Below are 24,742 nucleotides of genomic sequence, written 5' to 3'. Positions count from 1 at the left end.
TACGCTCTGAAAAGAAGTAAAACTATAGCTCGCAGAAATAACGCTCCAATATAACTCGTAGGGTTCTATAGAAGACAAGGAAGATTTTAAATAATAAAAGTAAGAACGTTTCTAAAGGAATAAATAATAACATGGATAATCGTAATTTATTTGCTTTTAATATTCTAAATATTAAATGAGTTACGAAGAGGATCTAAAAAAGTTGAAATTTGGGTTAAATAATATTAGATACTTATATAATCAGGCCTATTCTGAATCGCAAGGGAATGCGAGTTTGTTCCCTGTTCCCAATTCCCCTATTCTGAATCGCATGCGAATGTGAGTTTTTTCCTAATTTTGCACAAATTCTCTCGCTACCAAATTGTTGGGGAGACAAGTTAAAAAAGTATTAAAAATAGTTTAATTTAATATAAAAGTAACTGAAAATGATCAGATTTTTGAATATATTTTAATAAAATTATTATTATAATAAAATTATTACAATTAATTTAATATTTTCAAAGTTTTATTTTTTGATTAGTTTTCCGAATATATTTTAATAAATTTAATATAACAAAATTTTCATTTAATATATTTTATTAAAATTATTATTTTAATAAAAGTATAACAAATTTGAAATATTTAAATTTTTATTTATTTATTTTATTCACACGGGTTTTTTCCACTAATTAAAGTGTTAACTATTGTTTTTAAAACAATAGAAAAATGAAAGGAAACCAAATTCTGAAATAAGTGGATTCCTAGAATAAGTTAAAATAAGTTAAAACTGCAATTATGTTTAGGTAAAACATTGCTTCTTTTTTATTGTAAGATCTTTATAGGTATAAACTAGTATTAGTTCATTAATTTAAGCATGAAGGACATTTCTATCTTAATTATATAAAAAAAGTAAATTATAATTTACGCAAATTTTGTATAAAAGCAGTGAATGTTTGAAAATAAAGACATTGAAGAATTGATATCATAACGTAAGGTTGTTTTTTAATTAGTTTAAAAAAGAGTTAAAAATTTAGAATTTAGCATTTAGCATTTGGTTTATTTTGCTCATGCATAATTCTTTTTATATATTTATTTTACTCATTAAAATAAAAGTTTCTAATTGTTTATTATTTACTCATAAAATAACTTATATTTATTTCCGATAATTTGTGCAGCAAACAAATAATGCGATTTTTACATTTAAATCAACATATGATACGCAATTCTTTTCTTTGTTTTGCTCATTTTCTCACTTTTCGTCATTAAAAAGTGGCATGGTTGCCAAAATTTAACAAAACAAATTTGAAATTGTTGTTGTTCACGAAACTGCTGTCTCCCTAGCGATTCAGAATAAGGGAGCTGTGTGTTCGGGAACAGCGTGCGAATAGGGAGTTTTTTCGCTGGGAGTATTCAGAATAGGCCTGATAATAACAAGCTAAAATAAGGATTTCATCAAAATATATGACGTATTCAATTCAAATAAATTTAATTTCGTAAATTAACTAACATTAAATTAATCAATAACGTTAGCATTATCCTTAAAAAATCAGTATGCTACCTCATTAGGTGTAAGCTAAGGGGGTTGCTTAAGTGTGCAGACAAAGTAATAGAATAATAAAACAAATAAACACGAGTAGCAGGATTCATGACAAAAGTTAAATGGCACAACAATCATCTATTCATAAAAGATAAGGTCCGCATTTACACGACAGATGCTACTGACCCATATTTATATATTCTACCGAAACTAGGGCGCTCATATCCGTAACTGAATTTGAATCTGTCTGTGGTATCTAAGGGTAAAATTGTGTACCTGGTGATCGATAGTAGGTATCAATCGATAGCAAAGCAGAAAAAATGCGAAAAAAATAGAACAAACATGGTGAAGTATGGAAAACTACTGTTTATTCGAAATCGTTATGATCAATGAAAATATATCAGATCATAAAAAAAATATATAAATATATTATTAATTGCTATATATCATTTTATACAACGTATTCATCGATATTATTATTGAATGAATGTTGTATTCATATATGTATTTTTCTTATATTAAAAAAATATCATATGATTTTTGGGTATACTGTATTCTAGAAGAGTGTCTCGCCGTATTGAAGTTATTGGAAATGAGAAAAGAGTGGCAATAATGAATAAATGATCAATTGCTGTTTGTGATGGAGTAGCCGTAACCTCCGATCTTTGAACGGATAATTTTATAAGAAAAAATTTTTTATGCCCTACAATCAATTTCGAGAAAGATGATCAGCTAAAAGAATTGACTTTGGGGATTTCGAATGGTGCACGGCTGAAAATGTTTTTAACAAACAGCTTTTGAGAAGTCAGAAGGACTAATGCCTATATTTGAGCACAGTAAAAAATTAGTAAAATACTTTAAGAAGACAAATCTGCAGCATATGTTAACAGTTTTATTAAAAAAATATTGTTTAACACGTTGAAATTCGTATTTATGTTTGTTTAAATCTATTTTAGAAAATTAGGGTGAAATTTTTGAAATACTCACAGATAGTAATCAACTCACTGATAGTAAATAGCAAATATCAGTTTACCTATTTTGACTGAGTTAGTTGTAGTTTTAGAAAAGTTTGATATTATTAGCAAAAAATTACAAGGAGTAAATTAGATCTATTAATACATGGAGACAGATTTGTAAAAAAAGTTGTGAGGACAATCCAGCTATTCAGGGACTTAAACAATATGTATTGCAGGGGGTAACATTGAAGTTTGTTCCTAATTGAAGTATTTATCGCAAGACTACTGCTTGGCTTTTGAATACATTGATGTCGATCTCTGGTATGCACTTTGCTTAACACATACTCTTAAAACAACAGTTTTCTACAGTGTTTTAGGATCAATAATAATAATAATTTTTATTTACTTGTTATTAGAATTAATAAAAAAAAAAAAATTATTCGTAAGATTATTAGATTAATAAGACTTACAGCAATTGGGGTTTTTCTGCACTATTTCATAAGCGCTTCATGGAACTGCAAATAAAAAGAAGTATACAAAATGATTATTTTAAACTGTTTACATATTAGTTTTGTTGAAATCAATGTAAACGTATATATACAATTATATTAATATTATTAATTAATGATACTTAATCAATATGTTCTATCATTAAATGATATTACAGAATCTAAAAAAAGATTTTCCTGTGTGTGTTGGGTGTTGATTTAATTAGTAAGTACAACACAGACCAGGTACATACATATGTACATAATGGCACATTTAAAATATATAGATTAGAAAAATGCATATATTTTTGGGATACGTCCAAAAAACTTCTTATAATTCTGGTTTCATGGTCGTAGAACGTGGAGGAAATTAACATTTTAGTAAACTATATAATATCGTAAGTTAAGACCCACAACCTATATACCCATTTGAAAATAAAAAACATAACCGAGTATTTACACAAAAGTTAAAATCTTTGTCACTTTAAGTTTAAACTTAACTATATGCCGACACTTCAATTTAAGGGACATTGCTTAGATATAAATAGTTCATTTTCATCATATAGTACATTTAGTTCATTTTCATTAAATAGTTCATTAGTTCCGCTTTTTTACATTTCATTTTTAATCAAAACGCCTTTTCGGCTGACCATACACTTGAATCCCGCGAAAGATCCGTCATCAGTGCTTTTGGAACCATAAGCAAAACTTGTGGATATGCAGAAAAATTGAAATTTAGTTGTAGTTGCCAAAAATGATGACATAATGATGACTAATAACATAAATATGTTGGCAAAATATTACAGAGTTATTGTTTATATTTCAGATTGAAAAGAATTTGAATTGAATCGCCTGTTAACTAATAAAGCACCCACGTTCTTTCTTCAAAAGCCATCCTCTACTATATTTATTAAATTGAAGCCAATTAAAATAAATGCGGCTTAAATAATTATGCGCGTGCATTCATCAAACTCATATTATTGGTTAAAATCTCATAACCCAGAGCACGTTTAGGTATTACGGACCTCAAAACAAAGTATGTAAATAATCAGCTTAAGAAGAAAATTAGCTGAAGTCAGTGATAGCAGCGCAAAGTGTGCAGAGGCAACTCCCTCTGAGTATCTCTATGATATTGTGAACAAAGGTGATTGTCCCCCTCACAGTATGACATAAATAAATAAACAAAGCACAAATATCAAAGCATTTATTGTTTTTATTCCATCATAAATTAATAAAATTTAATTCACATGTTTTTGAAAATTGTTAAGCTAAAATTTTAAATACCTTTTAATTTTTACTAATTTTATACAACTTAATATGGTCATAAAAATACAGCAATAAAGTAAATTATGAAAAATTTTGAAAAAATTACAAAATTCTTAACAACTTAGATACAAACTATTAATCAAATTATCCATTTTACCAAAAGGTATTGTAAATTGATAGTAATAAATGACGCTATTCTATTTATTCTGGAATATAAACATAGCTTAGATATGACCGCTGCAATTCTTAAAACGATGACAGTTCAAAAATGTATACTAAAAAAAATTTAATTTTTAATTTACTGATAATTTTACTAAATTTTAAATTAACTTTTACTTTAAAAAGTTTTAAGAAATTTTTAAATTTGCCAATTTCACATTTAGTTGCTCAGAGAAATACGATTGGCGATATTCGTACAGGTTATATAGAACGACATACAGCAAAGGTGGGTCTGGCTTATCAAAACAGCTGTATATTGTGTTCGTAAAGGGTCGCGGAAGAGATACCAGAAAATCTGTTATATTATTCTTTAGACATAAGTATATGGGTGTCCATTTCTCCCCATCTTGTAACGAGGAATGTGAAACGTGTAGCTAAATTCGATTTCTTTCCATTCGGAACGAATATAAGAGATGCTATAAGAAGATAAATCTAGATCTAAATTAAGTTGAACCAAAGATCAGCAAAAACACACGTATAAATAGGTAATAATCACATATTTTATAGCTATAGATTATTTTTCAAAAAAGACATGCTCAAAATAAAGTAAAATCAGTTATTTACAGATATATTTAAGCTATGGTGGATACGGCAACATTAAAACAGTCATGGTCAGCTGCGGTGAGAGGTGTTATGATACAAATTATTGATTCATTCAGCAACGTTCGACTACAATTTAATATGTCAATCCGCGCAACTGCAGCATTCACGTAAGGTTGCACGAACGCTGTAAATATCTTACACTTACACCGCTGGCTTTTTACGAAACTTACGCTCTATAGGTCGCTCATACTCCCCGTGCTTCTGTATTGCGCAGAAGTATGGACGTTATCACAGAATGATGAAGCAGCGCTCATGAAATGAAACTTTCTTTCATTTTATGAGATATTGTGTAAAAATATTATATTTTTATACATATTTAGGATTGTTGACTTCACTTGTAAAACTAGCAAAATTAGTATTGAAAAATATTAAATATTGCTCTAATATTCCAACAAAATCTTACAATTCATTTCTTATATGAAGAACGATTCATTAACTAATAGTACGTTCACACTGGTATTGCTTCATTATAATATCACTATTCCCTCAACTATTGTTCAAGCTAGTTATTGAAATATATTTTTTATTTTTTCTTAACTTTATTTTTATATATTGAAGTATAATGTATAATGCTTAAACATTTACATATATCACTGAAAATGTGCAATGAAATTTTGGACTTATCACTTTGAATCCTAATAAAAGTCATTTATTACAATAACTTTTAGTTACAATTACAAAAACTTCAACTTAAATATATTACATTTTTATAAACTAAAATAGGTAAAGCGAAAATACAAAAAAAAATATATATTCATAATATATGACTATACATATATACCTATAAAGTCATTTTTTGACTGCTACATATTGTATGTACATATGTATATATAATAAAGTTAAAAAACAATAACATTTAAAAAAAAAAATATATACAAGTAATATTCATAAATTTTGCAGTTCTTTCTTACTTGTCAGTGATAAGTTAGAAATTTTAAGCAAAAATTAACAGTTAAAGGATATACATTAACAAAACTGAACTTCATAAATAAATTGAAATTATCTGAAAGTTAATTCCTCATCACGCATTTTCTGTTATCACATCAGTTTCACACAACTTGGAACTAACTTCAAGATAATTTTAGCTTACGGAGCTTCGGCAAATATTTTGATTTCTTGGAGTATTCCAGTCATATGATTCTACGTTTTGTTATACATATATGGCATGTATATTCAACATACATTTGTTATATATATATATATATGTATATTATTATAACCAAAGAATCATAAAAACCTAATTGAGCATTTCAGTTTAATATGTGTTCGCAGCGTGAAGTGTACACAATTTTGGTATTAAAGACTTTACTATATTTTGCAAAAAATATAAATAAATTATAGATACTTTTTTTAATTAAATGTGCAAATACGGTGCAAGTATCTATCTGTTCAGTGAGAATGCAAGTTGTTAATTAAAATTGTTTTGTAAAGTGATTTTTGTGCTATAATTTTATATGATCAGTGGCATATATCATTACCAAAAGCAAGCATCAGCAAACTCTACGAATGTCGTTAGTTTTAATTAAAAAAATATGAATGAATGCAAAATTAAATTGCAATGAAAAGCTATCAGATACAAATTCATCACCTAAGCGTTTTTTTGTGCGATATGTGTATGCATTTTCAGTTGAAGTCAAAATAAAATGTTCCAGATATTGGCTGATTGCATGCTTACTACGAGTATTCCGTATGACATTTGTTTAATTTAACAAAATTTTCATTAAAGTAAAACCTGAAATTACTTGCGTAGCATATTTACTACACGTAACTAGATCATGGCTATCTAGTATTGCCATCAAGTGACCGGTTATAAAGTTGTTAATATTGGACTTTAAGTAGGAAAACGAGGAACTATTTGGATACAATGAACTATTGCATTTTATATTTAGAAAGAAAACAAACCATATTTAAGAGAGACCAAGCACAGTACTCTCCACTTAAACCAAACTATAATGGACCGGAAAAAATTGTTGTATATATGTAAAGACATTTCTTAATTTTATCAGTAATTTATCAGTTAAGGTAATTTTTGAATTATTGACTCACATGTAACACACAGACCAAGTCACACTTAAGTGCGGTGTGAACTATCATTTTTGAATGTCATTCAAGCGCTCTCTCTTGCTCAAAATTAATCTAGCAACCGAAATTGAACACGCTCACATCCAAGAGTTCAAAAGTTCAAGCAAAATGTTTGAAGAATAAGGGTGTTTACGCACGCTGCGAATATGTTAGTGCAACCACGCAAAAATATGCTCTTGAATGACAAAATTTTGGTGAGCATGCCAACATGTTGGTTGCGTGTCATTCAAAGATGCAGACTACCATTTTTGAGTGTCGTTCTTAGGTTTTTTGTCTTGAATGACAATCAAAAATGTCACCGTGCTCTAAACTGCGCTCTTAAAATTTGGAATTTTGACGTCCTTGCCGTAATTTCATATTTATGTTAAAAAAATTCCATTCCTATTTTCAAAAGCAGTCACTGTATAACTCAATTAAAATACTCAGTAAGAATACAGGAAAAAATGAAAAAAAAAACAAATTAATTAGAGAATGCAATTTTATTAACGTTTATGATTTTATTTAGAATATGTTATACTTAGAAAATGTAAGCCTGAGCTTATTTTCACTAACTAGAAAATTATTTCATTGATTTTGATCGTTTCGACAATTTCACTTCACTTGTATTTCATACTAAGTCAGTTGTCTGACAATTTTTTGGTCAGACACTTACACTCCAAAATATATATACGGACTATTAAATCAACAAATACAACTAAAGATGACTGATGGACGGTTTTATATTTAACATTACCAAGTTTATTTTTGTTTTCATTTTTGAGTCGTTACTTCGAAAATGTTTATCTATCATAAAAGTTAACTAAAAAATTTGACTGCTAAGATATATTACACCATAAAAAGGTTAACTGCAAAATTATAAAATGACTCGAAAATCGAAAACTACAATGGTTGATTTGAGTTATTTGAGTTATCTATCATAAAATATTTTATAGGCATTTAATATATGTAGGATTGTGCTTGGAACTGTCAAAATTTACTAATGCCAATATAAAAAAGTGGCTAGCCTTGGAAGTATAAAGCATTTTCAAAAAATAAATAAAAAAAGTTATATGTTACACAAGGGATTATAATACTTGCAAAAATTTTATAATATATTCTGTATAAAAAACTTCCAGAACATTTATATATACCGTATTTTAGTGCCGAGCATATTTACATGAGCAATTTTTGAAATTGTTATTCGCCTTGAAAATGATTTTGTCAAAAAAAGTTAGCAGATGTGATTGACCAAGCACCGTACTTAGCTGAAATAGATCTGGGAGATTTTTTTGGTTTCGGAAACAAATATTACTACTACTATTACTTAAAGCGATTTTGGTCAGTTGAAGCCCGAAAAAACAGAGGTTTAAGGCCATAACTCAATCAATTTAAGAAAAAATCTGGAAAATTGGGTCTAAATCTAGCATAGCTCTGTTGCAATCGAAAGGGTCTACTTTTAAGACGACAAAACAATTTTAATTTATTGATTATTTATTGAATAGAACTATACAGCTTTTACATATAAGGAACACATTTTTATTGACATAATAATATATATATATATAATATAATATATAAGATTTAGTGGATATATTATAGTAAATGTTTTTGTCTGTCCGTCCGATGCTACGTACTTAACAGATATTGGTCGACTATAAAAATGAAGTCGGTTATGTTATTAAAATTTATTTCTCCTCTTATCATTCTTCAATTGTGAACAATATTTTCGAAATGACTACCAATAATAATATTAAAATGTAAAGATTTATTGTAGATTAAGATTCCTAATATAAATATACATATTAGTAACATCCATGATCTCAAGTAACGAGATCGTTGACATTTCGAGTTCATGTAATTTGTTGTTGCCGCTCTGTACTTTACTTGACATCGTGAACACCCCTATTCTTTATACTGTTTAAATCATGTTATAGTAAACAGCAACTAGCACAGTAATATCACATTGAAAGTTATTAGTTTTTTTTTTTTTTTTGACTTGAATTTTCTTTTGTTGGCTATTTTTGATCAGATTTGCCTACAAAGTCCGAATAGTAATAAATAAATAAATCTAATAATCTCATATATTGTTGTTTATATTTTCTTTATTTTATAAGACCCCATGAATGAATCCCCACATACAATATATAAAACATTGTTATTTACTAATTGCATTATTAAAAATGAACTCATCGGTAAAAGATAAATAAAATGTAAAAGTTTTTAAAATGTTTCTAGGGTAAATAAATAAGCTCAATAAAGACACACCGGAGTAAACGGTAAGAAATTCGAAGTGTGTAATGTTCGTTATTCGTAATCATCGTAATTAAAAAAATATGTTCATATTACCGTAGAAAAACACAAGAAAAAAGTAAATAGAACTATTGAACTTATTTACCCAAAACGCAGAACTTATGTAAATTGATAAGAATTATGACGGATAAGTATGTATATATGTATATACTCATAAATATTAAAAATCAACCTTCGGTGATAGACAAATTTCAAACATGTGATACTATAATTGTTATATTTTAACAATGATGGTTGCAAATCAAATTCAATGCTATACATATATATGTTATATATGTTATATAAATATATATAAAAACATATGCACACATCCGCACATAGATGTACATGAATAAAAATTTAGTACTGTAAATTTCATGATTATAAATTTTTATATCAATTCAAATCAATATATCCCAATAAAAACCAAATTTATCAGAACTGTGGTCTGATAACACACTTTGTTGCGTTACCAAAACTTTGGGCTTTTAGATAAAATATTTGTGATTTAAGTGATTTATTGAAAGCACCAACCAATACGTTAGTATGGTAAGATAAAATAAATCATGCTTCAATCAAATGAAATTATATTATAAAAAAGTTATAAAAAAGTTGTAAAACAATTTTAAAAAAATGATATATATGGTATGTGTTTCTTTATTAGGTGACTTCTAGAACCTGGCCAGTGTTTCCCAACGTGGGCCATATGTCCACATGTGCGCAATCTAAGAGTTAAGAGAGGTAATTCAAAGTGAAGCGTCAAAAGGCGTTAAAAAGGTTGGGAAGCACTGGCAGCAAAGACTATAAATCCTCTCCAACACTCAATGTCAAAATAGAAATATAAATTAAAGGGAATTATATATATTTTCTAATATTAAAAAAATATATATTAAGCTATGTCCATAACAAATATAAGCATGTAAAGTATTTATTATGAAGTCATAAATTTACAAGTACATACGCCTCTTCATAAAAATAGCGCACACAAATCAATTAAATTGTCATTAAAGATAATGTCATTTTAGGATTAAAACAAATAAGACTGAGATATGAACTGTGTGAATGTTAGTCATGTAAAACTATGTACATATTTACATTTTATTGAATCGATTTGAATGAATTTGCTTTTTTTTATAAATTATATATTTAATAAATTTTATCTCAGAAAGAAATGTGGCGACTTCTCTGTTTAAATGTGAAATAAATTTTCATTTTGATTTTGCTATGAACTTATGAATTATTTAAGAATTTTACTGTATTTGGCAATCAAACATAATTATATCTTATGTGTAAGGTATGTACCAAGTTCCAAATTATAAAAAAATTACATCAGTTTAGAAATCAAAGACATATATTTTGCACAGAAGGGTTTTTCTCACACAACTATGCCAATTTCAACGTAATATGCTATTCACACGGTAAAATTTGAGAAAGTTATGCAAAACTAGCTTAAATTAGCATTTACATGGTATTTTTATTAATGCGATAGACAATAAACATTTTAGCAGCAATATTCTAATAAGAGAACATACAATTTTATAAGAGTTCTTCCAAGTAGTTTTGTAGAACTAGGCACATTATACATTTTGAAAATGCCGCTGCAGTGAAGAACCGTCTAACTTTTACAAAGGCAATTCGAAACAACAAACACACGGATAATAGCAACAATTAAAGCTATATCAGCAGTTAATGATCGTTAATTCGTGCCGTGTGAATGGCATAAAAGTGAAAATTTGATTGCTTATTTTTTCCTGATTTTGACAATTGAAAACGAGAATACAAAGACTCTTCATTTTGTGTTAAAGAAACACGACAATAATGTAGCATCTATTTTATCTCTTCTATAAAAATTATCTAGAAGAGATTGGGATTATAATGGGCAGCAAAATTTTGCAGTGGTTCGGATATCTATATAATTTTGTTATGTTTACTTAAACTTATATAGTTAGAAGTATTTTAATAAATAAATTAACATTTTCCCTAATACGGTTATATGAGAATATATTAAATTACCATCTACGTAAATCAAAATTGCTTTTCTTAATTTCAAGTTTTTATAAAATATCAACTTTATTATATTATTGTTTCTTATTCTAAGCAAAATGTTTACGGTATGGGTCAAATACGATATTATTGTTCCCGACATATAGATATTTTATAGAGCAGTGCTGTTTATGAATAAAAGAGAATCTAAGCTGCAAACTCTGCATGTAGCTGTGTACACAAATAAGCCGCTTTGACAGCTATGGGTGAACTTAATCAAGTTTGAGTGCGCTATAAAAGTTTCAGCGGTTCATATGAGGGCCGCTATTTATATTTTGAACCTTGGCAAGACTGATTGTTGTCAGGTGTCATCTGACGTATCCATACGATAGTTTGACATTATTAAACATAATCTACCTTAGAGCGTTATTTACAGTGATTTGTAAATAGTGTTCGCGCGAAAAAATTTTCATGCGATGATTTATTACGACCTTCAACCTGGATTATCAAGACAAGAGTGCATGGACGTGGAAGTACTTACTTTCACATCATGGATATATGTGTATGAGCCGGAACATAAGCAGCAATCGACTATATGGGTTTGTTTGATTTCAAGATGAACCAAATGCAACAAAAGTTCTTCGCGCTCGAAGCACTTCGAAACAAATGCTCGCTTGTTTTTTCAGAAAATCTGATAATGTGGCAGCTATATGGATACCATTGCAGAAACGTAATCATTTGTTTACCAGAAGTCTTCAGTGAAATACGGAAAACAAACAAGCATCCTCGGACCATTCTCCATCAAGACACGATCATGATTTTTGTCGGTGGCAGAAGCAGAAGCCGTTGTTGCATTTAAAAATCATGTTTTGGAGGTATCTGAGGATGATTGGAAAAAATGGTTTGACAAGTGGTTAGAACGCACTCAAAAGTGAATTAATCATAAAGGAAACTTCGAGAAACAATAAAGCAATTTTCAACAAGAAGTTAGTATTTTTTCATTATCACGCTCAAAAAATAAATAGTGACCTTTGTAAGAGATATTTCATAATAAACTGTTTCAGAAGTTAATATTTGTGATATACATATAAATATAGTCAATAATGTGCAAGTAGCATATGGTATAGATATTGTGAATATAGATATAAGTGAATGGTTGAATCTAAAATCGACAATATATCAAGAATGGATGTGCACTAAATATCATGTAGAAACAAACCCAACAGTTTCAAATGCATTTCTCCTTGTGGTTCTATCTTAGTTTAGTAAATGAGTTTTATTTTCAACAATAATGACATTATGTTTAAACGTGTTCCCAAACAAGTTTCTCTCGTTAAAGCCCATTAACTACAAAAACGTGCATATCTAAACACAGCTTCATATATGAAATGACGTACAGGCGTTTTTGTTGACGTGACAGTTGTTTATTTTTTATTTTCTAGGTACTTTACTATCCAAAAGCCTTTGTTAGCAATAGGAGATAAACAAATGGATTTTGGATGCAATGAATGCAACCGCATTTACGAATATCATGAGTCCTAAACATATATGAAGTGAATACACAACTAAGCAAATAAAAAATAAAATATGTTGACTTAATTATATTGCTAACTCAAGATCTGTGTTTCATATACAATTCTTCATATACGACCATGTGCATCTTCTGTTAGTCGGAGTTTTACAGTTCTCTACTATATTGGACCAATCAGGCTTACCGACTTCTAGTGTAACTTTAAGTTAAACAAATGTTTTAAGTAAAACATGCAAAACCGTTCTTAAAATTAAACCACTATATAAGTATATTGACATAATTACAATTAAGTCAAAATTCTACCTTATACAGTTCAGAATTAATCTCACGAAATAAACGACGCTCTGTGTCTGCAATTAACCTAAAAGAACTCTATTATTTTTTACAGAATCAGATTATCTGTTAAAATTTTAACAGGTAGTTTAATTTGTATCAGATTAAAGACCACCTCACATGCTTTAGCCAATTTAAGTCAGTTGTAAGGCATAAAATCGTATTATGGCTGTTTCAATATCTGATTTAATATCAGATAAAAATTTATTTTTTTGAAAAACCTTGTTTATCTTAAAGTTCTCCAGAAGTCATATTTCGCCCACGAAAAATTCACTTTTTTATGTCATCATTGTTTTAAGCAATCAACTACTGATTTTTTCAAAAAAAAAAATGCACGAATTTGCTAGAACAAAGGGACAATAATGCATATATTTGGGTGTTTTTGTAGAGAAAAGTAGCTTAGAGCTTAATAAAAAAAAAGGTAAGTGGGTGACAGAAAAACAATTCTTTAGCGAGAAATGTTTCCAGGTGAATAAACTAATGATATATGAATAACAAACAACAAAAATTGAAAAAAAAATATCAAAAAATGTTTGAAATCAGACATGATCAAACACTTCTTAAGAGAATAGATAAATTAAAAAAACTAAAATTAAAATTGGTCTTAAATTGAATAAGTTACGACTAAAATAGTCTTGAATAATTCACATTTTTAAGAACATGGAAGTAAAATATTGCTTTTATATTAATAAAAATATTATTTGCCTATATAAATTTTTAAGCAACCTTTTTTTTTTGAAGACACAAAATGTTTTATTGTTATATTGAAATTTAACAATTAAAAATAAAAATATGATTAATTAGTTTAATTACAACTACAACTGGTTTATGATTTCGTTCTAATATAAACACAGCAAGTGGATTTGTTTATAAAACTTTCACAACAAATTAACAAAGCTCCCGAAAAATGTGCGAATATAAAAAGTCAAGTATGGCTTTAAGTCAGTTGGTTAAGGTGAGCTAACTCTGAGTTTTAAATTTGGCACAACACGGGTTTGATTCCTGGTACTTGCACTCTCAAAAAAAAAATTATTTACGAATAATTAAATACAAGAATTATTTTCACGACCACTGATGATGGGTTTTTGGCAATACCCGAAACAGCTGTATGGTTAGCCAAAAATTCAATCAATTAAAATAATATAAAATTAATTTTTATTGTTGTAGTTCACTACTTTTCGAATAAACCTACTTTTCATCTGAAAAATTGACATTAAATTACAACTTATATTCACAAAATATTTTATATTATCACTGCAAACATTTTTTACTCACAAACAAAATGTCTTTAAAACCCTTTAACATACACTATATAATAAATTGTAATGTATAATATTTTAGTTTTTCACAAATAAAGAGGATAAAGAGTAAAGAGGATGCAACATTCTTTATGGTGCTTTGTTTATTTGTAACTATAAATCTCTAGCAGTGATTGAACCATTCGAATTGAAGTGACATATTTGCAGACTGTAAGTCCAGACAAAACTGATTTACCAGATTTCACGTTTTCTTCCAAAATTCAAAACAAAACAAAGAAATTTCCCTTAACTATTAAGGGAAGGGTATACAACAAGTGATGTACACCCACCTCGTGGGGTATTATATGAATCACAAGACTTCTTTCTATAAGGTTGCCCTGATTTACTGTGTTGATTGACTTGGTTTTAATTATGATTTTTTATTAACTTAAAAATGAAATGATAGAATTCAATAATGTGAACTGAACTCAAAGCTTTCAATAATTGTACGATTTTTATTATAGCATAAAAAATTGTAGTTACACAAGCACACAAAGTATTGAAATCTATTCACAATCAATTTAAACTACATACATACGCCAAGTCAAATGACAAGAATATGAACATCATTAATGAAATACAAAAAAAAATAATTTTAATAACAGCAACAACAACAATGCAGAAATATATAATGCATATTTATTGATAATAGCTGCCGGCAGCAGCGACGTCATCGTCATCAATGCGATTTCCAATGTATTGGATGGGATGGATCGGATCTAACAAGTCAATGCTAGAGACAATCAACAACAAAAACAACAACAACAATAAAATCATTTGCGACATAAACGTTTATGCCACAACAACAATTCAGTGTCCATTCAAATTCTTTCTTCATTTTTCCATTCTGTTCGGTAAATGTAGACAAAGCCAACATTTTTAGCAAAGTAAGAACATTGGACTCTGCTATAAAAACGTTGGCAGCGACGCTGGCGACAGTGTATTAAACTTAAATATATAAAAGCATTTTTACTATGTGTGATTCATACAGAAGATATTGTAAAAACTGTAGAAATTATAGAAAACGAAAAAAAAGAAAAAAAATAAAAAGCAGCTTTTAACTTCTTAAATATAAAGTTAAAGTTTGTTGTTAGGTTCGACAAAAGCAACAGCATAAAGCGCGGAACTTATTAAGGAGCAGCAAGCAAGTTGAAGAGACTTTTTCGGAGTAGCGACGACGCAAAGTATTGTTGTTGTAGTTATTTTTATTATGGACTGCGATTTTTTGATTTAAGTTTTGCATAAATAAAATGTTACTCTTTTTTTTTTATTTCCATTATAATTTAAAAATTTTGATTTCAAAGCACATAACGACAACGAAATGCCAAAAAAAAAATATATGTACATAGTTAAACGCTGGCAAGGGAAATTTTTGCTGAGTTCGAATTCAAAAACATTTTGTGTTCAGATTCTACTGGACTTTATTACTTCTTCATTACGTAAAGATAGCAGCAAAGACTCAAACATAAAACAAAAGACAACAACGAACGTACCACACATAGTGGCTAAATGTATTTGCATAATTGTTACTGTTGTTACTGTTGTTTGTTGTTTGCCGTTTTGTCAGCATTTGTTTAGGTGGCAATTGTGTGTGCCCAGCAACAGAAAAACAGAAAAACAAAGCGGCAGCTGAAATATCAGCTGACGACGCTGCTGCGCGGTCAACAGACTTTGTTTGATGCAAAAGTTGCAGATTTGGATTCTTATTTAATTAAAATTTGATTTTGTCTCTAAACATATATAAATAAAATTAGAACACACAACTTGAACAAATCGTAGGCGATTTTTTTTTATTTTTTTAAATTTGCAACGTATTAATATTTTTTTTGAATTGAATAAAATATTGCAACACAAAAAGCCGCTAACGGCTCCTCGGCTCTTTAATAACATTTTTGTTCTCTATTTTCTCATTTTAATATTGATGCTGCCTGCTTTTACTTGCTACTTGCTACTTGCTACATACTGCATACTGTTGTTGTAAAATGTGTAATTGCTAAACCAATTCTTCTTCTTGTTTTGTTGCTACTACTCTCCTATATACATCGGAAAGAACAAATTATAAAAGTAAAGACAACAAATTATGAATATTTTCTAAAAATAATCACATTAATATTAAACAAAAAGTGTTCATACACATACATATGTATATGTATGTAATGTTTATAAATGTATATTAATTTATAAAAATGTATGAAAGTTTGTTGAATTGGTAATATAATTGTGTGCACATGTAGGCAAACGGCAAATACGATCCATATCTGCATACATAGCACACCACAAATGTTATTTGTTTGTATAAATGTTTACGCACGATTTTTGAGAAGTTTTGCCGCTGTTTTATATATTCTTCTGGCTCAGTTGTTTGCTGCCGCTGCTGCTGCTGCCGCTGTTGTTGCTGCTATTTTGAAAAATTAACCCAAAAAAAAACCAAATGATATATTTTGGCTTATTTATCTTGCCTTTTAAATTTTGAAAGAATAATTTTATATATTTAAGGTCAAACACTAAAATGCAAACTAACAATCTTTTCTTTATTATTTACACAAAATTTTCAAATTTTATTTAATTTTTTAAAGTTTTTGTATATTTTTATTTTTAACTATTTTCTTTTATTTTTTCAAAAACTTATTTCAAAACATACTTCAACCGAAACTGAATTATAATACTGCTCAAACTCAAAACAAAACTACAGTAATTTATGAATTAAAAGTTGTAAAAATTTTTTATTTACATATTGTAAATGTTTAGTTTTATCATTAAGAGATTTTAAGAACATGTTTTTAATATTGAAAACGTTAAGAAGAAACACAACAGTTGCATATACTGAAAATATTGCAGCCGCAATTTACGAAAATAAAATTCAAAAACAAAAGCAATGAACCGACAGACAACCACTCTCGCAGAAAGCAGAAAACGGACTAAATAACAAATGTTTAGTACTAAACACAAAACATTGGCACAGGGTTGCTTGTAAGCACTTAAGATTTGTATATATTAATACTGAGCAGAAAAAGTAGTTTCTTACAAATGTACATAAATGTAATGTACATATAACTTCGCCATATAACAGCTGTAGCAGCTGTAGCAGAACTGAAATAAAAGTAACGAACATGCGAAATTGGAACAGTTTTAAAATTTAAAATATAATATTTTACAAAGTACTATATTACGATACATACACACAATTTAAAAAAAAAATTGAACAAGAATAAGTTCTTTTTACCGAGTTTATAAAGTTAGTAAAAACTCAAAATAAAGCGAAAAGTTGAAATCGTGTTATAATCTTCAAATATGTATCTCAATAGGATAATATGGTTTTAGTCTAAATTAATGAAAATTTAGTAACACATTTAGATTCATGAGTGATGTTAATAATTAAGAAGCGAAAAATCAATCAATGTGTATTTAACATAATAAACACATTATACATAAATAAAAACACTAAATAATAATTCAATTAGAAATTATTGTATTACTACGTACTTATATTATGTGTTCGTATTTGGAGTTTTATTAATTTGCTGTGAAAGTTCTCTCTCTCTCTCTCATTAACAAATTCATTTGCTGTGTTGTATCAGAATGAAATCCTAAACCAGGTATAGAATAATTGAATTAATTAATTATATAGGCAATATAGACAATAGAATAAAAAGGATGTCGTAAATATAATTCTAGTAATCTTAATTTATGTTAGATCGTGATCCTGATGATAACTCTTAATAAGAGTTGAAATAATAAATGTATTAAAAAATATTAAACAAACGTTGAATTATTTAACAAAAAGTGACCTACGGCAGAATCAAAAAAATAAGAAAAAAATATATATATATGTATATATATAAAACCATTAATTATATTTTTATTTTTATTTGTTAAATTTCAATAGTTTTTTTTTGGAAAGGCATTATTTATTGCATGAACCTATTCTGTAGGAACCTAATACGGAGAAATTCATACTAATTTTACTCCACAATACACTCACACGACAATGGAAAGGTGAATGAAGACTACTGATGATGGACACTTGCTTATACTTAAAACAGTTGTGGGGTCGGTCAGCTAAGCACACAATTTATTAATAAATAAACAAAAAATTTTTATTGTTGTAATTTACTAATGTTTGTAATACCTTTCTATCTAAAACAATAGCTTATATTAAGAATTTGGTTTCTTTCGTCAAAATGGACGTTAACATAAAAATCAATTAAGTTTAGATATATACTTTAATACGATCAGATGAGTATACCTAAAAATTTTCCTGTCCGAAAACAAAAAACAATTGTTCCAACCAGACTAGTCTATCGAGAACTTCTCAAATTATTTTTTAAATAACGGCTGCATCACGTAGTTCATTTAGTATTTGGAGATAATACACCAAGCGAAGTAAAACACAATTTTTAATATTCACTTAGATTTATTATTATTTTTAACAATTTTTATACTAATACTTTATGATGTCCGCGCGCTGTTTGTCAAACGAAGAGTGAATTTGCGTCACTGATGTTGTTTGGTTGATTGGAGTTAGTACCTTTACTCCCTTCTCTTTGTAAAAATCCTAGTTATGTTCACTGGGTCAATCTGTGGTAAATTAGCGTCACTGTTGAGCACGACTTAGCTGTAGTTTTTAAACGAGATCTTCAAGCTAAAACTGCTTTGCGCTTGAAAGACTCGTGCACCACATCACTTCTGGTTATTTTCTTCAGTTTTTCGACGCGCAAAAGACTGTTGTGATGTCTGCTGTTGATCTGTTTTTTTTCGTCGCTACAGAGATAGGCAGCTTTGACCCGTTCTATACTAACACGTAGTGGCTTGTCCTTTCTTCGAATTGTCACTAGCTTATCGTCGCGATCAGTTACCTTAAATGGTCGAACGTAAGGTGCTTTGAGAGGTGATTTTTGTTGTTTTAAGTGTGCGGTGAAAACATTCGACAATTTCCTTTGTTTGCGGATGATATGGACTTGTTCTAAGACGTTTTGTACCAATTAGGCTCGTGAGATCATGGAATAATTTTGACTCGAATTGTCGGCCTTGGTCGATGGGGATAGCAACTGGCTATCTAGTAAAGCGATCAATCGACAATGGCCCTATGATGTCGGTATGTAGTGAGACAAATCACTTCTCTGGTAACTTGAAACTACCAAGTATTGTTAGGTTATATTTGGATACCTTGGTGCGTTGATATTGATGACAAGATTTCACCATTTTCGTTAGGTCTTTTTTTATACCTAACCAATTTCGACACATCAGTACAATTGTTCGAACGAACAATTACGGCCCTGAAAAATGGCAAAGCTGCCAGCATTGACAACGTGTATGGTGAATACTTAAAAATAAGCCCACAATTAGTGGAATAAGGGTATCTTAGTAAAAATTTCTTAAAAAAGTGGCTTAAGTGACTGCAATAATTATAAATTACTCCCCACACCGAGTAAAATACTCTATTCGATAATTGTATCATGAATGTCAGCAGCCGTGGTGGCAAGTCTACGAGAAAATCAATATGGCTTTCGACCAAATAATACTATCCGTATTATTTTCGAGCAATGTAACGAGTTTTAAACGTCAGTGTACGCTGTTTTTATTGACTTCAGGAAAACTTTTGATTGCATAGACAGAGAGTTTCTATGGAATATTCTTACAAGGCGAGATGTCCCTATCAAACTTTTAAACATCATCAAAACGTTGTACAACGAATTCTATTGTAGTGTTAGCAACGGTGGAATGCTATCCGAACCCTTTAAGTCAATACTGACGTAAAACAAGGTTGCATACTGTCACCAATAGTCTTCATTTTGGCATTGCACGATATCATGTGTTCTGAACGAAGCGATACATCGGAATACAATGGACACCCTTTAGCAAACTTGCTGACGACGTCTGTCTGTTAAGTCATAGAAGTTCTGAGTTACAAAACAAGATTCAGACACTCAGTTTCTGTGCAGTCAATGCCGGCTTGTACATAAGTCATGAAAAAATAAAAGTCATGTGCAGCGGTTATACTATACGCTGCACGTTAAAGCATTTTTATATTTAAGCAACATCATCACAGATAAAAAAGGTGCTGAAGAAGACATATCGACCCAATTGAGTAAAGCCAAATCAGCTTTCGGGCAGTAAAATAATGTGTGGAAGTCTAATCAAATAACCATTCGCACTAAGTTTCGTATATTGAATTCGAACGTCAAATCAATTTTGTATTACGGATGTGAAACGTGGAAAAGCTCGACCTCTATTAAATCGAAAATAAGAAAACCAGATGAAATATGAAAACTAATGAAAATATGGTGACCAGAGCGCATATCCAATACTGAGAATGTACACAACAAACACAAGCCGCCACTTTTTTCTTTTTTTCGACCATGTTTAATGGGTTGGCCCACTCACTCTACGATGGTACACATATACCTTGTTCCAGCATGTATTCAAATTTGCGTTTTGCCATTTAGAGCTTCTGTGGATTGAGTTGTCTTGGGCGTGAATAAACCGGCTGACTTTTTGCAACAATATGATGCTGAATAGTGATTTGATTTCCCTTAATTTTGTTATAGAATGTTGGAATCACCAGCTCTTTGAATTCATTTAGCAGTTTTATGAACTTCCGATCAGTGTTTATTGCAAAAATTGGTTCGAGTTGTTGGTGTACAGTTGTATAAGGTACTTTTCAAATGTTCTTCTCGCCAGTTATCACTAGAGCTTTTAAATCGCTATCTAGTTGACTACTAGATTAGAAACATTATTTTACATTACTACATTATTTTATTTTTATGGTATACCAAATAATTGAATTTAAATTGATAAATAAATAAAACCAAGTTTTACATTATAACCGTATTTTTATTTTTGTTGAAAACAATTATGAACGTATATATTTGCTTCTGAGGCCCTCCAATGTGTACAGGGATTGTATTGGCCCGCGATCGCATCTGATCTGAACAGCCGTGTTTTACATAGTTACCTCCTTCAAATGCAATGGTTCATAACTAGGTTGGTTCTAAAGAATGTATGAAAACTGCATAAAATGCATTAACATCAAGGACGAAAGATCGAGATAGAGATGGAGTGGACGCTCTAAGCATTTCACAAAACATTGACATATTTTATGTCAGGGTTTAGATTCCAAAACGTATTACGCATAATGAGTGACGCATTTGGTAACAATGCAATTAAAGCACATGCGATTGCGACTTTGTCTGACTATCTGAACTTAGGTTCATCTTTTTAACCTTGAATTAAAGTAATTGAAGAAAACCTGGTTAGTTAGTTTCGAAGCGAGTTCAAGGTGTGATTGTTATTTTTTGGGAGAGCAACCCAATAAGATGCAAGAACTGCTGCAGAAAACCCCGGTTTACAAAAGCGTCAATGATTCTGCTCATACAGTTCCATTCAAAAACATAGAAATATAAAGAGTTGTAATTTGCCTCAAAGGTGCACGCAAAGGGGTAAACATGTCCGTCCAAACATATAGATATGTAGATAGATAGATTTTAAACAGGTTGGGAAAAAAACTCTTATATTAGAGCAAATGCTGTATGCATTTGCGTAGCTCGGTGTTCAAGTGTACGAAGGGAGCCAAAGACGAAATAAAGTTTTTTGGTATTGAATGGACAGACAAATAGCAACAACACTTATTATTAATATTGTTTGTTATTGCACACCACTAAATGTCTTTGTTTGCAAGGGTAAGTGAGGCATTATTGTTAATAGATAATTTTGTTGTGCTTTTTTTTTCTTGAAATATATGATTAGCTTTGTGTGCATGCAATGCACAAGTTCTTCCAAAATATTTTAAATTTGAGTTTTGATGATATTTTATACTGGTCTCATATAAAAGTATGAGGTTTGCCTACATGACGTGCGTAAGCACCGACAGTAGCGCAACCATAGTTGTTGTTAGTGTAAATGCTATTGATATGATTGGTAGGGAAGCAGTGCTATGCCCTATAGTAGCAATGGTAACATAAAGTATTATTTAATAATTGAATATGTTTTATACTTTAAGTTTTTATTATTATTTTATTAAATTATATAAAATAGAATTAACTAAATTTCATTACTTAAAACATATAAAATGGAATTATTTACTAAATTTAATTTAATTTATTTTCTAACAACGTGCTACATTAACAATTTTACAAAGCCTTTGGGTTCATTCTATACCTTCTATATTTCGTTATAATACATAAATAATAAAACAAGAAATTCATACAAATTACATTTTATTTAAGCAAAATATCAAATTTGTGCACATACACGCACCGGTTCTACAATTAGCTGTTGTCTCTACATAGTTGCATTCTTCTGCAAATAAATTTATACGATATAAATTTATTCGGTAAAGTTGTTGTGTAAAATTATCAAATTTGTGTAAGCGATTTTTCATACAAAATTTGATACTTCATTTACCAAGTAGATAAATTTATATATTTATAAGGTTTATAAGGCTTTTATCAGTTTAGATGAGTACCCTTAATATTACAATCTTTGTTGATCATATCATTATAATCATGTAGGTTGAACGTTTATCTCGGCCAACAATACTTTTGCAAACTTTGTCTGTTCATAACGTTGGCTGGTACGTTTAAAGTTAACATTGTGCAAATATTATCGTTAACATTGGTAATGAAATAGATTTACACTTGGGTGTGTTGTTGTTTGTGCAAATGTTAGCATTAACATTGACAATGAAATTGGTTAACATTTTTGTTTGTTGGGCGATAGTTTTTAAGAGTGTGACAGGATTGTGAAAGCATTGTCGTATTTAATTGTTTATCATAGTGTTTAAAATAATTGTAAGTGGAAGAAAATTCAAAATTTTAAAAATTAAATAAAGACATTAGATATATTAAGCAATTTAGTTAGGTTAGATTATAATAGAGATCGTGCTTTGTACTATCGTAGAAAGCACGAAAAGTTTGAAATGGTCTGGGACATTTTATAAAGCTGAATATGATCTTTAAGGAACGTCTCGTTACTAACTTTAATTGAATACGTACCATATTTTATCTATATTTTATCTTATCTTTATCGTTATTGTGTTCGATAGACACAAAGCAAATGTGAAGCAATTTTCTTGTAGTCCTCTCAGCGAAATTATTTAAGAGAAGATTCCATCTTTTAGCATGAATACCTAACTGACATGATAAGTCAGTAAATTAACTATCAATCTTATATCATTGCAAGGGATCTCAATAAGATTGCTATGATTCTCCTATATGATTCTCTATATCCAAGTGGTGTACAGATGTCCCACACAGATTGCAATAAGTAGTAAACTTAAATCCACATGTTTGTAAGAAATCATTTTGAAGTACAATACAGTTGTACTTATCTTGCGAATAAGCTTTGTAATTCTTCTAAATGTGGTAAAAAAATTAAAAAATTTTTTAAATGAACTCTAGTAATAGATTAATACACTTTCCTAAGTTTTTCTTTATGAGATATTTAAATAAAAAAGACTATATTGAAAACGATGTACTTCAACATATTATATTACATTAATTAGCAATCCAAGAAAATACTAGAGGGTAAAAGTCTTTATCTGCAAAGAACAGAGCATTCACAGACAATATGCTCTAACCTTTCAATTTTACAATATGAACAGACATCAGTGAAGGGAAGACTCAATTTATTTTAATGATACCTCAAGCTACCACAGTGACCTATAAAATAAAATAACCATTTAGAATGATTAAGTCTAACCTGTTGAGCGGAAATAGTTTATTTTATATTTATCTTTTGTTATTATTCAATTGCCTACTTAGCCCGTAGTGACATCTGTTGGCAAGAGTGATTCTTCGTTGAATCTCTAGGCTGCCGTCATTTTTGGTGTTTACACTGGTTCACAAATAAACAAAGTCTTTCTGACAGGGTCCCCAGACGATCAGGAAATTTGTTGGTTGACAGAAAATACTTTGTTTTGTCCTCATTCACCACAAGACCCGTTTGTTTTTCTTGTTTTTCTAAGTTGGAAAAAGCCGCATTGACAGCGCGGTTATTTAGGTCAATGATAACATTACACTTTTGTAGAATATTGTGTCAGTACAGTTTAAATCTGCTGCTAAAAATATCGTTTCCAACATTAGATTAAAGTAGTCACACGATAAGAAGGCACCCTCTCTAAAAGCAAGGCTCGAAGAGGTTCTTCTCAATTCTAACGGAGCTGGTGGTGCTGCTCAACGTCATTTAACATAACCGTTTGC

General features: G+C 29.4%; 1 protein-coding gene across 1 annotated transcript in view; it reads right to left on the bottom strand.

The window, feature by feature from the left end:
* LOC119689961 overlaps positions 1–24,742 on the bottom strand; it is a 57,003-nt gene that overhangs the window by 19,733 nt on the left and 12,528 nt on the right. Inside the window, exon 2 of the mRNA XM_038104920.1 lies at positions 2,943–2,987. The gene's annotated coding sequence lies outside the window, so the exon portion shown is untranslated. The remainder of the gene's footprint in view (positions 1–2,942; positions 2,988–24,742) is intronic.

This window comes from Teleopsis dalmanni, chromosome X, assembly GCF_002237135.1.
Source record: "Teleopsis dalmanni isolate 2A chromosome X, ASM223713v2, whole genome shotgun sequence".
Lineage (NCBI taxonomy): Eukaryota > Metazoa > Arthropoda > Insecta > Diptera > Diopsidae > Teleopsis > Teleopsis dalmanni.
The sequence above is the reverse complement of the archived record's forward strand: the minus strand, read 5'-3'. Positions and strand labels throughout refer to the sequence as shown.